Consider the following 13741-nt stretch of genomic DNA (forward strand, 5'->3'; position numbering starts at 1 on the left):
CAGATGTACTTCAAATACTCTTTTTGAAGCCACATCATCTCTCACTTAACAAAACATGAGCTTCTCAGCACCACTCATAACAGCTAAATCTGGGAAGTGGCCCATATGTCCACCAGCAAATGAATAGATAGAGGAAATGCGCTATTCACACCCAATGGAATACTACTCTGCCATCAAGAAGGATAAACGAGTCATTTGTAGGTGACAGATGCGCCTTGAGACCATGACGTTAAGTGAAATAAAGCGGACACACAAGCTTAAGTACTGCGCCGTTCCTCTTATACGAGAAACCCAAATTACAAATAAAGAGCAAAATAAAAGACAGATGATAGGAAACAGGGAGATGGGGCTTTTGCAAAAGGGAAGGGTCGAGGGAGGGAGAAGGAAGGGAGGGAAGAGGAAGAGGATGAGGAACTGAGATGTGTTGTGCACAGGGACAACTCCCACAGCGTCAGCACAGCAAATGTGCGCTATCATTAAAAGCTGTGCACTCGGTGAGCTCCCGGGCCTCCTCTCCCCACCCGGGAGGCGGCCGTGACTCCCTCCTGGGCACAGAGGAGCAGGGCTCAGAGAGGGCAGTGCTCGCCGGGGAGACAGACCTGCCCTCTGGACTCCACAGCGCCCCCTGCCTCCACCGTGTGGGACAAGGCCAGCCTCAGAGTCTCTTCACAAGAGGGAGCTCCTGCTCTTGGTAAGGGCACTCTAGGGCATGTGCCCAGGCACCGAGGAGGAGCAGGGTGGTGGGAAGAGGGAGCTCAGGAGCGAGGTGCCCACGAGGCTGTAGGGTTCACAGGCTGCTGCTGAGGGCAGGGCTCTGGGGCTGAGGTGGGGACAGAGGCGAGAGGCCCCAGTGTGGGTGACAGACCAGAGGCCTCCACATGGCCGGAGTGGACCTTGCCGAGACCCAGGCCTGCAGGGAAACTCAGAAAGGTCATGGGAAGCTGGGCGTGGTGGAGCACACCTGTGACCACAGAGCTCCACAGGCCGAGGCAGGAGGTTTGCTATGAGTTTGAGACCAGCTTGGGCCACACGGTGAGTGCAAGGCCAGGCTGAACTACACGGGGAGACCCTGTCTCAGAAAACAACAATGACAGCAACAAAGGCCATGCACTAGTGGTATGGCCCACGTCCCTGACCAGGGACCATGTTATGCTAAGACAGAACAGAATCGAAACAGACCTGTCCTAACAGTGAGCAAAACTCACTCAAGGCCGACAGGACCCTAAACATCTCCCAGTCTGCCCTTCAGAGGAAAACCAAGTTCTTGAAGGGGCAACAGGGGAGCCCAGCTTCCTTTCCCCGTGCCACTCACAGGATCCAACATGTGGTGGACAACTACCAAACTGGCAAAGAAACAGGGAGCAGGGCTCATGTCCCCAGGCGAAACCCAACAAGCAAGCTACAGAGACAGACCTTGGGATCACCATAAACCTCAAAACACTGATTCTAAACATGTTTAAGGCCTTAAAGGACAAAATGGCATGGTGCTAGAAAGATGAAGAAAAACTAAAAACGATCCAAGGGAAATTCTACCACAGGCCTTCCATAAAGTTTTTTAGGAAACACAGAAGAAACATTCCTGAAATCATTCTACAGGGCAACAGATCCCCATATCCAAACCTGACATTACAAGAAGAGAAAACCACAGACCGATACCCCTCACGAACACAGATGGGAAAGCCCTTAGTAAAATACTGGAAAGTCAAAATAGTAATATATGTAAAGGTTAATACATTATGAACAAGTGGGATTTAGACCAGGAAAACAGTATTTGTTTAACATTCAAAATGCACAGAACAGAATTTAGGCCATAATACAATAAAGGGAAGAAGTCATATTACTTAAAAGATAGAGAAAAAACTGTAAAACTGTCTTTTTAAATTTTTTGGTTTTTATTGGTCTGTGCTTGCAGTGCATGACGATTACGTCCATCGTTGGAAGTCAGTATGTGGATATCACACGGCTTAATTCTTTTTATGTCCCCTTTCCCTTGCCTCCCACTCCCTGCCTCAATTTTGTCTTTATTTATTGACAACATCATGCATGTAGAAAATCCAAAGAAATTTGCAAAAACAACTTCTAGAACAACTATGTGAACTTAGCTATGTTGCAAGATAAAAAGTCAGTATAAACATTTTAAAATATTCTTATACACTAGAGTAGAATGAAAGTTCAAAATTCCATTTAAAATACATCAAACAAGCCAGGCATGGTGGCGCACGCCTGTAATCCCAGCACTCGGGAGGCTGAGGCAGGAGGATCACTGTGGGTTTGAGACCAGCCTGGGCTACATAGTGAGTTCCAGGTCAGTCTCAACCGCATAGTGAGACCCTGTCTCAAAAAAAATGTATCTATCTATATATAAATAAATGGGCTGGGGATGTAGCTCAGTGTGAAGGCCCTGGGTTTAATCTATAGTTCCACAAAAACAGACAAGTGTTAAATACATACAAATAACTTGAACACAGATGTACAAGTCTTTCTAAAATATCACACCACGTGGTTCAAGAATAACTAGGGAGAGATGCCAAGTCCAAGAGTTGGAAAATCAACAGTGGTGACCTGTAGATTCAGTGCAATGCCAATCAATAGCCAACAGATTTTCATATGCATTGACAAATTCAATCTAAAAGTTACATGGAAATGTAATGGATGTTGAATGGCTAAAACAAGCTTGAAAAAGAAAAACAAAGTTGGAAAAAAATCTAGAAGGGCTGGTCTAAAATTATGATGCATGTTTGAATTAAAACCTGATTTATAATAAGTCATGTTGCCAAGAACAATGAGATAAATATGTTAAAAGTGAGGCAGGAGTGTATTGGTATTTTGGGGACAGTTGATGACATTGTCACTTATTGTCAATTCTTTTATTTAAATAAACATTGATGATATTTCAGATCACCCATGAATCTTACCCAAAACATTTGTCCGCTCTGTCTACGCAGACTTAAGTAAGGTCACGTGAAGCCCCACTAATGAGAACAGCGCAAACCGGAAAGCCACCCTGACGGCCACCGAGAAGAGGAAAGACAAACCTATTCTAGTGCGTCTGTGTAACAGAAAACCACTCTGCAGTGGAGGAGCCGCCACTCACGCCTTCCACGTCCGTGAGTCTCACGGACATTCTTCTGGGCAAGAAAAACGCAGACACAAAGGGTTTACATCTGGGACCAGAGCTCTGGTCACAGCCACAGCGGCCGGGTGCAGCTCCAGGAGAGGCCCCGAGTCTGTTCCCGTTGGTTTGCTTACCGTGCACCTTCCCTGGGTCCCCCACTGCCCGCCCTCAAAGCGACTTAGTTTAGGGAGGGAGAATCTAAGACAGGCACATTGACCAGATGTAACAGCTGGATTCGCAGGGCAAAGAGGAGAGGATGAAGGGAGGTTGAGAAGGGGATGGATATGATCAAAATACACACAATGAAGCCCAACAATGGATGCTGTTAATACGCAGGGGGAGACAGGGCGAGAGAAAAGCAAAAGACTCCATTGTGAATGTCCTGAGGGTGGCTTTGGTGTCTCCACTATTTTGTCCATCCCGGTACCCTTAGTAGCCAACATAGAGCTTAACCTAAATATGAGATGACTAAGTGAATGAATTATTAATAAACAGGACAGGAAAGTGATCGGACATGAAAACAGGATGCAGGCAAAGCCACATCCCCAAGATCACACATACTGTGCCGGCTGCTGACATTTAAGTCATTTGCAAGTTTGGCTATCGTAAATGATTGCACGGTATACATCTTTGTGTGTCAAAGGAGAGTACAAACTGCACATGAAGTGTGGGCCGGCTGTGCTTCTGAGGACTACGCAGAAACACAACAAAATGTTTAGGAATGATCGTGTTGGGAAGGTGACGGGACAGACTTTTTTTCCCCTCTACTTTGCTCTTTTCCACTAGTTCTTTTTGTTTTTGTTTTTGTTTTTTAGCCAGGGTCTTGCTATGTAGTGAGACTGACCTGGAACTCACTATGTAGCTCAGGCTGGTCTCGAACTCACAGCGATCCTCCTGTCTCAGCCTCCCGAGTGCTGCGATTACAGGTGTGCGCCCCCACGCCTGGCCTTTCCACTAGTTCTTCCATGATGACTTTGGCAGACAGAATAAAAGTGTCCGTGTCCCAGTCCCCAGGGCCTGTACCTATGTGGCCCTCCCTGCCATCGGGACTTCGCAGATGAGGCTACTGGGATGGGGAACCTCCTGGATTGTTCCGTGGGCCCAATGTCACTACAAGGGTCCTAAGAAAAGAGAGGAACAGGGTCAGGCTCAGGGGTCGTAGGTGAGCGACTGTACCCCACCAGAGACTTGTTCTCCTGCTTTGTCTGTTTCATGACAAACTACTCTATGTAGTCCAGTCTGGCCTTAAAGTCACAGCAATCCTCCTGCCTCAGCCTTGAAAGTGATAGGATTACAGTGGTGCACACTGCACCCAGCTGAGAGACAACTTCACAGCAACACCTGAGTGCTGAAACCAGCCAGCAACACTGGTCCGGAGGCAACACTGGTCCAGAGGTTCTCAGTTATTTGAGCCGAGAAACGGGCACCTCCCACCCCCAGTTTAAGCCAGTGTGCACTGGGGTGTGGAGGTGACAGAGCCTGTTAGGCATCGTCGGCTGACTCTGCTGTCCTCTCACGCCACCAGCCACGTCAGTCCAGACTCAAGGAAGAAAGGGTTGAATCAGCAGCGTTTCCCTTTCCCATTTGCACACCGACTGGACACACAGTTTCAGCGCCATGGGGCAGAGACAGAAGTGATTTGTCCACAGTGGGGAAAATAAGCGCAAAGCTGCTAGGATAGAACCCTGGGCTACCTGGCTCTGAGACCCGTGCTGTGTGTCTAGAGAGGGAAACCGAGGCTGGGTGAAGGGGTGCACGCCTGTCATCCCAGCACTCGGGAGGCTGAGGCAGAAGGATCCCAGCCTGGGCCGCATAGTAAGTTCAAAGCCAGCCTGGACTACACAGTGAGACCCTCTCTCAAAAAACCAAACCAAACCAAAACGCAGACACAGGGAAGCTGAGGCCTGCTTGGAGGAAGCGACTTCTAAATCCCAGGGGTCCTACGGTTACTATCAGTGGTGGGGCCCTGTGACCCCCGGGGCTGCCCCCCTCCTCTGCCGCCTGTTGACGGACAGTAAACAGAGGACGCTGGGGCTGCTAATCCCCTTCCCCAGAGGACTGGCAGACACAGGCAGACAGGTGTGGTGCCCATAAGACACAGGGTCGCGCAAAGTCCTCGGTCTTGTGGGTGGCAGAAGCGAGCCAGGTATGCACAGCAACGTGGCTGGTGAGGGCAAAGAAACTAACAACAACCTGGAGGGACGGTGATGCAAACATGGAAAAGAAGAGAGGTTTTCTAGAAAACCACTGCAGCTCTTAGAAGGCATGGGACAGAGCTCTTTAAATAAATCTGGATGGGTTTCCAAGACATACTGTGGAGTTAAAAAAGCAAGCTGCAGAGCAATATTACTGTAGGATCCCATTTATGTTAAAACACACTCACAGCCTGCTCAAAACAAGACTACTCATTTACTCTAGGGCACTGTGCATACACCGTAGATACAAGCTCTGTGCATTACACACGCACACGTGCACCTGTGGACAAAGAGCTGGAAAGATCTGCTGTGAACTCGTGACTGAGTTTATTTCCAGGGAAGGGATCTAAACTGGCGAGAGGCGAACTTTAGCTTTACAGGTAACGATTTATTTATTTATTTGCTACTGGTGTAAGAGCCTGACTGAACCACAGCGACTCCATGTTGACCAGCAAACGACCTAGAGACTGTCGTTCCCCGCATCCCTTATAGGATAACTAATGATTCATTGTGAATTGTTAGGTAACTGCTTTGAAGTAGCTGGGAAACTAAATGGAAACTGTAGTGAACACAGAGACCCAACACAAATCACGCCACTCCTTGCTTGCCTGTAGTTGAATGTTCTGAACATTATAATCTAAGTTGTAAATGGAACAATGGATAATCGATCTGCTGATCATCAGTACGTGACGGTCAAGTATATGCTTGATGACCACTAGCTCAGATCCACTGATTCTTTGTCTTTGTCCTCTTCCTGTAAGTTTTAAGTGTAAACCCCCACTTCAGCCCTATATAAAATGGCCTCTGTTTCTGAGCTAGCCGCCTCTCTGAGCCACTTGGCTTGGGGAGCGCCGTCTGGCCAGACTAATAAAGGTCTATTTGCCAACTTGCCTGGTGTGTTCCTTCCTGGGTGACTCTCGCTGTCCGACAAGCTCCTGGAGCCTCGCTGAGCTTCTGAGCCCAGCATCGTGGAAGCCTCTTGGCTGTTCACACTCCAGGAGTAAAAGTGAGACTTAAGTCTTACACTGGGGATTGAACCCAGAGCTTTTGCACTACGCCACACCCCCCAGCCCTCTCTTCTTTAATATTTTGAGAAGTAAATAAATCATTAAGTTGCCCAAGCTGAGCTCCAGTCTGCGATCCCTCAACTCAACCGCTCCCGCCCCGGTGTGCTGGGGTCCCAGGCGCAGGCCACCAAGCCCAGCCATTAAGATGGACATTGTTTCCATACATCACTGTGTGACTGAAAAGCAAGCTTCTGAAAGGAAATATTTATGAACACATAGACACACGGACCACAGACACGAACGCGAGGCTCTCCTTTCAATGCTTTTGTTGAGCCAGACAGGCCCAAATGCAAATCCTGCCTCTGACACCACCTCACCACGTTGTGGGACAAATCACCCTGTCACTCTGACCCTGTTTTCCCAAGTGTAAAACAGGGTGCTCGTTTGTATTTACGAGGGCTGTCATAAGAGGTACGTTATACGCATGTCAAGTTTGAGCACAGCGGCTGACACGCAGCAGCCCCTGCTGCCCCCACCCCGTCTGGAAGCTGGGGGTCTGCGTGGTGAGCGTGGCCCGCGCGCTCCCTGTGACACGGACGCCCCTGTGCACCCATCTAGGAAGGCAGCGAGGGCCCGGGCTGCCTGCGGATCCGCGGTTTCCAGTCAGTTGCGCTGAACGCAGGGAAGGCACGGTTGCTGGGGCCTTCGAGGCAGCCGACGCCAGCAGCGCAGAGGCTGCGGCGCTGCCCGGCTGGCTCTGGAAATGGGCCATGGGGCCGTTAGCCGAGGTGCCCAGTGACTTCTGGGCGCTGCAGAGATAAAGAAAACAACGTGCATGGGCCGGGGATTTAGCTCAGTGGCTCTGCCGCCTGCCTCGCAAACACAAGGTCCTGAATTCAATCCCCGGTACAAAAAAAAACCCGAAACAAAACACTGCCCACTCCTTGCAGTAGCCCCGGGGAGAGCCATGTTGGACTCCCGAACCACAAAATTGCAAGATAATAGATTTGTGTTGTTGGAAGTCTAAATCTGTGGTGATTTTTTTATGGCAGCAACATAAAAGTCCTACAAACAGAGTTTTGTTTTGTTTTTGGTGGTGGTATTGGGGATGGAACCCAGGGCCTTTGCACTGAGCTGCATTCCCAGACCTTTTATTTTTTACTCTGAGACAGCATCTTGTTAAATTACTAAGTTGCCCAGCCTGGGCTCAAACTGGAGACCCTCCCGCCTCAGCTGCCAGAGTGTGCAATCCCAGGCCTGCACTACGGTGCCCAGTCCCGTTTTCCTTCGCAGAGCCATCAGCCCTCCACAGAGCCCACGGTTCTTGGACGGACTGATCCTCTCCCCTGAGCACCAAGCACATGACTCAGGCTCAGTGAGTCACAGAATTTCCATCTCCAGCCTCACTGGCTGGAGCGGGGACCCTGGAGGTAAGCCCAACAGTGCTCATGGTTTCCTGCTTCTTTCTTTGAAATTCAGTAATTTTTACGATTCCCTTTCCAATGTACTATTTGTTTTCCCAATTGTTTTCTTGAGACAGGGTCTTGCTGTGTAGCCCAGGCTGGCCTCAAACTTGCAGCCACCCTCCTGCCTCAGCCTCCGGAGTGCTGGGATTGCAGGCGTGCGCCACCACATCTAGCTAATGTGTTAGTGTTTAAATAATAAATCTCTTTCAGTGATTACCCTGAAAGTTAAAGTGGCAAATTAACTTAACAATAACTATACCTTGGCCAACACCTGTTCTCACCTCTCAGCCAACAGAAGGGCTTCAGGGAAATGTGCTTCCGTGGAACCATCCCGAATGGTCTCTGCTGAGTGTTGGCGTTCGGTCTGTGGCACAAGATGTCGTCGCTGCTGTTCTTGCTCTGTCCAGAAAAAACTTGCTCAGATTCACCTACATATTTATCAGTTCCTTTGCTTTTGCTTCATCTTGCAGCTCTGATATTTAACGTGGGATGACTTTCCCCTTATATCATATCCTTTAGAGTACTTTTTTTTTTTTACTAAGATCAAACCTCATGATGCTTCCCAACAATGTGTGTTGACCTTATTATTGAAATATCCTCCACTGAGTATAAAACTGGAGGTTATTTTGTCTGAGCCCGGGGACTTTAGTCTGCCTTCTGTTGTCACTGTTCAGAAGGCAGTTGCTGCTGGGGATTTGGCTCAGTGGTTCCGCCGCCTGCCTTGCAAGCGCTAGGACCCGAGTTCGATCCCCCGTACCAAAAAAAAAAAAAGAAGTCCTCTATTGCTGGGTGCGGTGGGCCAGCCAAACTGTTGAGCTTTTGAAGCGCATCAGTCCTTCTTCTCTATCTTTTGTTGGGACCCTGTCCTTGCCGTTGATGTTCTGTAAACTTGTGATGATGTAAGTATGGGCATCTTTACCTTATTTGTGATTCACTGGGCTTCTTGAATCTTTGGAAAAGGTTTGTTACTGATCTGGAAATTCTGAAAAAGCCACCATTTTTCTTTAAATATTCCTTTTGGCACATTTTTACTCTCTCCTCAGGGGTGAACTTGGAAAAACATACAGGTAGATAAAACCCTCTCTTCTGATTCTGTATCATCCATGTCCCCTAACTTATTTTATACATTCTCTGCTTTGTTTCTTCATAACCACTGAGCTAAATCCCAGCCCTAACATCTTTTTCCTTCCCTTCCCTTCCTCTCCTTTTCCTTTCCCATCTCCCCACCCCCCATATCCCTCTCTTTCTAACTGAGACAGGGAATTGCTGTGGTGCCCAGGCTGGCCTTGAACTGCACATCTTCCTGTCTCAGCCTCCTGGGTAGCTGGGATCCAAGGTCTCGTTTTGTAGCCCAGGGTGACCTCAAACTTGCAATCCTCCTGGCTCACTCTTTCAAGGGCTGGGATCCCTAATTAATTCTTTTTCCCCCCATTAAGTTTATCGGTACATTTTAGGTACACAGTACAGTTACATTTTACACTCATCATTGGGATCCTGTACCTTTACATGACAGGTCTTGGTTCTCATTTTCTCCCCTGCCCTCCCTTCACCCCCTCCACCCTTCCCTATTTACAAAGACTTTGTTTCCATGTTTTTCCTTTTCTTATATATTTTTTTCTGTTCTTTCTTTTCCCCTACCATTCCCACTTCCCTACTCCTTTAGCCCTTTTCTTCCTACTTCGCATTATCAATTTTACAATTTGAACCTTATTTATATTTTTAGCTTTTCACACAAGGTAAAATATTCAGTATTTACACATGTGTGTCCTGTGCATTTCACTTAAGAGTATGGCCTCAATGTGCATCCATTTAGCTATAAATGTGTCTAGTTCCTCATTCTTTATGGCTGAGTAGTACTCCATTTTATAGAAAAACCACATCTTCTTTATCCAGTCTCCAACTGATGGGCAACTGGGCTGTTTCCAAGTTTTAGCTATTACAAACTGGGCTGCTATAAACATGGGTGTGCCTATATCACCGTGGTATGATTCTTTTAATTCTTTTGGGAAGATACCCAGCAGGGGAATAGCTGGGTCAAATAGAACCTCTAATCCTAGGTGTTTGAGGTATCTCCATATCGATTTCCACAGTGGCTGCACCAGTCTGCACTGCCACCAACAATGAAGAAGGGTTCCTTTCTCCCCACAACCCTGCCAACATTTGTTATTGGTTGATTTCTTGATAGCAGCCATTCTCACTGGGATGAAGAGGAATCTCAGTGTTGTTTTCACCCGCACCTCTTGAATGACTAGTGATGTTGAACATTTTTTAATGTTTTTTGCTGCATTTACATGTTTGAGAAATATCTGATCATTTCAGATGCCCATTTTTGAATTGGGTCTTTATATTTGGAGGGGCTGATTTTTTTAGCTCTTTTCTAGATAGCAGACCTTTATTCAAGTAAATCTTTTAACCTATGCTCCAATTCACTATTTCTCTACTCAGCTGTTAACTTCACTTTTAACCTTATTGATGAAGTTATACATTTCTAGAAGTCTTGGCATTTTCAAAGCATCTAGGGACTTTTCCAGAGTTTCTTGGTCACCGCAAAAAATGGCCATCTTACGTTTCATATAAACAAAGCACACTGCTTTACGTGTTTGCTAATTCAATGCCAAAGATACCAGAGGGTCCATTTTCCGGGTGTTTTAGTTCTGCTGTTCTCCATCCTGGTACTTTTCACCCTGACTTTGTATACTTGTATGTTTAGTCACTGTGTTTAAAAGAGATGTGTTTGCAGGAATAACTTGAGGGCTTTACCCAAGGTTCTTCCCACCAGGGAGAATTTGGCAGGTGTGTGCAATTTAGAAGCAGTTGTAAAGTCGTAAAGACTTAAATCCTCAACTTGAGGTCTTCTGGACCCCCGAATACTAGGCTGCAAATTCACACACAGGGCCTAGGTCAGTCCTGCTCCCACACCCTAGGAACGGTGCTAACTTTCCCAGTTTAATGTGAACTCTTCACCTTGGATGGGTCCTGAGCTCTTATTTTTATTCCTATCATCTAAGAAGCCATCAAAATAAAAGTTCAAGGGAGGAGGCGGTGAAGGGAAGGCAGAGATAAGGGGAAAAAATGAGAACCAAGACCTGTCATGTCAAGGTACAAGATCCCAAGGATGAACGGAACTGTACTGTATACCTAAAATGTGCCAATAAACTCAATGAGGAAAAAAAATAATAACTAAAAGTTCAACTTTGCCAGAATGTGCTGGGAATGGTGGCACAGTCCTGTACTCCTAGCACTTGGGAGGCTGAGGTAGGAGGACTGTTGTCAGTTCCAGGCCAGCCTGAATTATATAGCAAGACCCTGTCTTGAAAACCCAATGAATAAATACATATTTAAAAATTTAAAATAGTTTTACACTTCTTTGTGCTTTGGTGACAGGGGGTTAAAGAGGACTGGAGCTGCAGAAACCTGGTCACAACTGCAGAACCTGCATGGACACCTTTCAAAACACAATCTCAAATTAAGATCCCAACTCACCAAAGAGGCCTGCAAAAAAACCGCATGCAAGCTGCCCTGGTTTTCAGCGAGCTATTGCGCTGGATGCCGGGGGGCTCGGTTGGTGCCCACCTCTCCCTCTCTGAGTCTGTCTGCGTCCCCACCCACATCTGTCTGTCATGCTGGCCTGTCACAGGTCTCAGGTGACCCTCCTCTCTCTCGGTGCCGTGTCTATCTGCCTCTGACCCGCTCCCTCTGTGTCTTTCCTCCAGCCGTCATGGCCAGGCTCCCCCTGCACCTCTCCTTGTCTGCGAGAGATGACCCAACAGCTTCTGACTCGGGCCTTCTGCGGCTTCCTGGGCCGCCACCTCCGCCGCACCCACCTTGAACTCCTCACCTGCCCTCGGGCTGTCTCAGTGCCTTTTGCTTCTGTGTCCAGCACCTTGGCCACGGAGCCCTCTGTTGCCCTCCACTCTGCCTCTGTTCCTTCATCTCTGTCATCGAATGCGCTGCTCCTGACCCTGGAACTCAGGGACTCCACCACTGTGGCCCTCTACTGTGGGTCTCTGCTTCTCCTGCTGTCCCCTCAGACGCTGTCCCGTGCGACTCCCCTGTCTCCTTCAGTCTGAATCCGCTCTCCCTGCTCCTCTGCTTCCGTTTGCTCTGCGTCCTGGCCCCTCACGCTCTGCCTCCTCACTTGTGTGGCCCCAGCCCACTCCGTGTCTGTTACTCTCTCCTGTGTCTCCGACATGGGTCCCTGCATCCCTGCCCGCTGCGTCGCGATGCGTTCGCTTTGCTGCCGTCGCTGTGGTCTCCAGCCTTGTCTCTGGCACCTGCTCTGTTTCTGTCCCTCTTGGCGGCATGACTTGTACCTCTGTCTCCCCTCGCCGGCCCCTGTACTGTCATCCCCTGCGTCTGTCTTCGCCGTCCCTTCTCCGTGTGTCACTGCTGCCCCTCGTCTCTCCCCTCTAGCACTTCGGCCTTGGTCTTTGTCCCTGTCGCCGTCCTGTACGCACCTCCCGAGGCTTTCCCACCTGGACCACTGTCCTCGGCATCCGCCACTCTTCCCAGACGGCCTCACCTCCGTCCCTGGCTGTGCCTCACTGCCCTCTCCGTCTGTCTCGCGGTCGCTTCTCCCTGGTCCCCCGTTTCATCTTCTCCTTGGCCTCTGACTTTATCCTTTTCCTGTCAGTTCCACTTCTGACACCTGTTGTCCCAGCTCTGCCTGTCACCATCCCCAAGCCCCTTCCCCAGGGCCCTAGCTCAGATCCTCCAACGTGACTGTGGGCCCCATTTCTGTCCCCTCATCTCTATGACTCCATCACAACTTCTCCTCGCCTCTGAGCCCTTGGCGTCACCATCGTCTGCCTCTCACTTCCGGCTCTTCTTCCGCCTGGCTTTGCTTCTCTCTGAACTGTGCTCTGTTCCTGTGCGATGAGTGTGGAGGTCTCTGCTCCTGGGCAGCTGTTTTCTCAGTCTGTCTCTTTAAATCTATGTTTTTGGGGTTCCGTTCCTCAGAGAAGAGTAAGGGGCCAGTCTCTCCAGGCCTTTTCTGCGACAGAAGGTTCCACCTCGAGGCCCACCAGTCAATCATTCAGCCTGGCTGTCCTCACCTCACCTCTCACCTCACGCGCCTCATTGAGTGCTTTCCCGCCCTTTCTGCCTCAAATGCAAATAAATATATAAAGACGCTGGAGCGCATGCGCACCAAGTGCCACTCCCTAGGGCTGCCCCCGGGGAGATCACGAGAACTCACGCGTGAATTCACACTCTCGGCAGACCTGCTTGGCAACTAGTGACGTCACGGAGGCTTGGCCTCGCCTTATTGGTTGCGTTCAACCGGCATGCTCTTGCGGGACTAGGGGGTCCAAGCGTTGCCAAGCGCCAGGAGTCGCTCAGCGGAAGAGCTCCTGGACTCTGAAAACCCTATAGAAACTCATGTCGTCGTGGCAACTCTGCCCTATCTAGTTGGATACCCGCGCTCTTTCTGCCACTCTGATTGGACAGCTGTCGTGTTAATGCCTCTATCCGATTGGATGCCAAGGAATTTGGATCTTCCCAGCTTCTTACCTTTTTTTTTCCTCTCCTAGCTGAGTTTCTTCCACAGCACTTGCAACATGGAGGTGGAAAGTGACTTGAGTCGCCAGGGGGCATGCGGGGTGTTGGACGTAGCACCGGAACTTGGCTGGAGTCAGTGGAATAGAATGGCTCTCATACACAAACTCCCTTCCCCCCCCCGCCGCCAGAGGGCGCCACAGAGCCTTGGGAGCCCTTGGGAGCCTTGGAGACTGGTGACGCCAGTAGCTGTCCACTCACGATTGGACTCCTTTTCCCCTGCACTAGCAGAGGTATAATTTATGTGTGCAGGAATTATGACTGTGTCCTCAAACCCTTAAATATGCAAAGGGCGTCGTCATTACTGCCCTCCTCATCTCCGTCGTCATGCCCGAGTGCGCGATCTGTTGTTACAGTGGAGCCTCACGCAGCTTGGACCTGTGTACGGGACGCCTGTTGTTT

The 13741-nt window shown here is 49.1% G+C and overlaps 1 long non-coding RNA gene across 1 annotated transcript; it reads right to left on the reverse strand.

The window, feature by feature from the left end:
* Window positions 1-6458: 6458 nt before the first annotated feature.
* Window positions 6459-12918, reverse strand: LOC104873807. The gene is made up of 3 exons (XR_783589.2): window positions 11622-12918; window positions 8065-8182; window positions 6459-7126 (listed from the first exon to the last, which is right to left on the reverse strand). It is a non-coding gene; the product is annotated as an uncharacterized LOC104873807 (long non-coding RNA).
* Window positions 12919-13741: the final 823 nt, after the last annotated feature.

The sequence above is a fragment of the Fukomys damarensis genome, unplaced genomic scaffold, assembly GCF_012274545.1.
Source record: "Fukomys damarensis isolate Sample0158 unplaced genomic scaffold, DMR_v1.0_HiC HiC_scaffold_19, whole genome shotgun sequence".
NCBI lineage: Eukaryota > Metazoa > Chordata > Mammalia > Rodentia > Bathyergidae > Fukomys > Fukomys damarensis.